This window comes from Elephantulus edwardii, unplaced genomic scaffold (assembly GCF_000299155.1).
Source record: "Elephantulus edwardii isolate Elephantulus edwardi_28Jun2011 unplaced genomic scaffold, EleEdw1.0 scaffold00068, whole genome shotgun sequence".
Taxonomy (NCBI): domain Eukaryota; kingdom Metazoa; phylum Chordata; class Mammalia; order Macroscelidea; family Macroscelididae; genus Elephantulus; species Elephantulus edwardii.
Genome location: NW_006399818.1, coordinates 11,405,916 through 11,409,747, shown reverse-complemented (window position 1 = coordinate 11,409,747; position 3,832 = coordinate 11,405,916). Strand labels below are relative to the sequence as shown.

Genomic DNA, 3,832 nt, shown 5'->3' with positions numbered 1-3,832 from the left:
TCATAACAAACTGTGGCTGACTCTGAGAAGAATGGAAATCCCAGAACATTTAATCATGCTAATGCGAAACCTAAGTTAGGTAGTAATTTCTAAAATCATTGTTCCTGTGTGTTGAGTAGTATTCCATCATGTGAATGTGCCATAATTTCTCAATTCATTCGATTGTGGTTCTACATTTGGGCTGTTTTCATGTTCTTGCTATGGTGAAGAATGCAGCTCTGAGCTTTGGTGTACAAGTCTCCCTTTGTGCCTCAATTCCCATTTTCTCAGGGTATATTCCAAGCAGTGGATTGGCTGGGTCATATGGAATTTCTATGTTCAGCTTTTTGAGGAAACGCCAAACTGCCTTCCAGAAGCTGTAACTCTTGAGATGAGGATTGCCATCTTTGAGGTCAAGGAAGACATATGAAAGAAAAGGGTTGTCAACATATCATTAAAGATAAAAAATATACGAGGAGATGCTCACCAATTAGAAATATAAAAATTAATACTATTATATGCACAACCCTGCACTAACATATAACAATAATGTACAGGCAGACAGACAAGATGGACAGGTATGAGTGAGTAGAAGGGACTTGAGCACCAGAAGTGTGACCAATAATATTTCTACATGCGTATTTGTGTGTACTGCAAATATGCACACCTATATCGTAGAACTAATGGGGGACAAAGTTATGCTATAACAAAACACCCTGTCATAAGCAGTTACAGGCTTGAGTCCTCAGGACTGTAATCTCTGGGATCATCAAGGTCAGCTGGCATAACAGAACCCACAAAGACCAAGCTCTACATCCTACTTTTGTAAGAAGCAACTGGGATCTTAAAAGTTTTAAATTTTTTTTTGTCAGGACTGAGTGTTGGGTTTATTTCCTTAACTTTTAATAAATTGTTAAAATATAATAATTTATATTATTATATTTCTATAAATATAATATTAAATTTTTATATTATATCAATTACATTAATTCTATTCTTAATAATTTATATTATATAAAGCATAATAATTTATGCTTTATCAATAAGACACAATACATATTTCTATTTTTAATGGAGGTGAGGGGGATGGAGAGTCTTTGTAGTAGAAAGAAGGTAATTTTCTCTTTTGCTGATCTTCCACCTTTCAAAGCATGAAGTCCTTGTCCAAGGACCAGAACCTCAAACTATATGCCCACAGTATACGAGATGATGCTTCTTCACCATCCTTGCCTCCAAGGAGCACCCTAGTTGCACTTTCTCCAAGGCATAGTAGTTTGTTCTTTTAGAATTCCAAAGATATGTCCAGTTGGTTGCAAAACACTCAAATACCGCCCCTGAGTTGCCCTCAATCTACTCACAGTTTGCTGGTTTTATTGACTAGGATCCCATGTGGCATTCATTCCTTATTGAGCCCCTGCTGAGCTGTGGTCACAGATGATGGCCAGCTGGTTTTTGTTGATTTAGGATGGCTATAGCTGGAGTAACTAGAGTCTTTCCATGTGGTTTCGTATTGTATAACAAACCAGCTTCATTCAGTGGTAGAATTCAGTGGTTTACTGTAGACTTACCTTTAAAAGGTAGGTAGGTATCAGTTTGATCTCTGACTGGTATACCTCACAACGTATCTGTCAGGACAGCTTGCATGTTGTTATGATTTTGAGCTTCCAGATAACTGACTAGGGGAAAGACCTGACTAATCTACTTCTGAGAATCAGTCAGTGAAAACTCTATGAATTAGAAAAAATCCAGAAACAGGTAACAGTGATGGTTTAAGAACATTGTTGTTGTTTATTAGGTGCCATCGAGTTGACTACAACTCATATCAACCTATGAACAATGGATCTGAATCTTTCCCTGTCCCCTGACACCCTCACCGTCTCTGATCGACTTGAGCCCATTGTTACAGTCACCATGGCAATCCATCTCATTGAAGGTCTTCCTCTCTTCTGCTGACCGTCCACCTTTCTAAGCATGGTGTCCTCTTCTAAGCACTTGACACCCATAAAAATGTGCCTCAAATAAATGTGAGATGAAGCTTTATCATCCTTGCCTCCGAGGGTCACCCTGGTTGCACTTTCTCTAAGACATATTTTTGTTGTTGTTATTTTTTTGGCAGTCCATGGAATATTCAGTACTCCAACACCACAGCTCAAAAGCACCAATTCTTCTCACTGAACTGTACATGTGAAGATTATTAACACAGAGTGATGGCAAGAGTGCCCTTGATGGGGGAGGAGGGCCCGGCTGTGCATCCTCTCCCTCTGTGCTGAAGGGAGAGGGCTCAGCAACTTGTCCGAAGGAGGTTCTTGGCCTCGGTCATCTCCAGGAAGCCCCCTCAGGGTCAGTGGGCACTCCTCACATCCAGGGCCCTACAACTCCCACAATGCCATCCTAATGGCCTGGCACCAACACCCGGCCCAACCCAGACAGTGCACACTTCCAGAGTCTGTGCCACCACCTTTAACATCCAGGACGGCCCTGATTTTCTGGACCGAGTGTCACCAGTCCAGCATCCATGGTTGTGGATTTCCATGCACGGTGGTGCAGGCCCTGCAAGATCCTGGGGCCGAGGATAGAGAAGACGGTGGCCAAGGTGGATATTGATAATCCCACAAATAACTCACACTCGTCATCGAGTATGAAGTGTCTGCTGTGCCCACTGTGCTGGCCATCAGGAATGGAGATATGGTGGACAAGATAGTGGGCATCAAAGATGAGTAACAGCTGAGGCCTTCCTGAAGAAGCTGATCGGCTGAGAAGCAGGTACGCAGTAAAGAACTTTAGGATCCCCTCTGCCTTCTGCTGTGAGGAACAGACCCAGGGCCCTGCTCTAAAACGACCTGGGCACCAGCACCCCTGCAGCCCTCCTCCTCCTCCCACCCTCCCTGCCAGGCACGAGGGCTGAGAACAAGCAGACTCTTGCTTCTAGAAGGTTCCAAACACTGCCTTCCCTCATCGTTTGCTGGCCCTTGGGTTCTCTGAGTGGGTGGCTAAATTGTGAACAAATCAGATGAATAAAATGAGAGTTTGCACTGTGGAAAAAAAAACCCAAAATTATTGAAATAGCAAATATTTTGTTATATATATATATATAAATTTGCCTTGTTATTATTGTTGTTGTGTACCACAGAGTTGGAACCGACCCATAGCTGATGCTCCCATGGGTTTTCAGAGGCAGTGAATCATGCGAGAGGAGATTGTCCATCCTTCTTCCACAATATATTTACCATAATAATAAAAAAGAAAATTAAACCTGGGAATCACAGTGGCATAGTGTGTAGTACGTTTAGTTGTGAACCAAATGGTCAGTGATTCAAATCCACTTACTCCTCTGAAGGAGAGGGAGTCAGTCTCCTCCCATCAAGGTTACTCATGATTGGAAATGACTGGATGACTCCGGCTTTGATTTATTTATTTTTGTTTGGCTTACAATGGTCTGATTCACACCCAAACATGGGATAACACAATGTTTTGTCTCCTTGTGTAAGGCATCACCACGAATGAGGGTCCAACACAACAGCCGTTAGCACCAACAAGAAGTAGGGCACCGTAGATGTGCTCATGTAGGAGTAACAGGGTTCTAGTATAAACCTTGTTGAGGCCTGGGCTCAGGTATGCTGATAGTGTCGTCCATAATGCGTTGTGTAGCTAACTAAAAAGCTCATGCATGAGTCTCTGGTGGTCCAAATCTATCAGCGGTCCGAAGGGAAAAATGTGAGCAATCGCATCTCAATAAGATCTACAGCCTTAGAAAGTCAGTGGAAGGTTGCTATGAGTTGAAATCTACTCCATAGCAAAAAAAAAAAAAAAAAAAATCAACTCCATAGCAATGAGTTTGAGTCTGAAGCTCAGA

At 42.2% G+C, this 3,832-nt stretch overlaps 1 pseudogene; it reads left to right on the top strand.

The window, feature by feature from the left end:
* Positions 1 to 2,735, top strand: part of LOC102843538 — a 4,970-nt pseudogene extending 2,235 nt beyond the window's left edge.
* Positions 2,736 to 3,832: the final 1,097 nt, after the last annotated feature.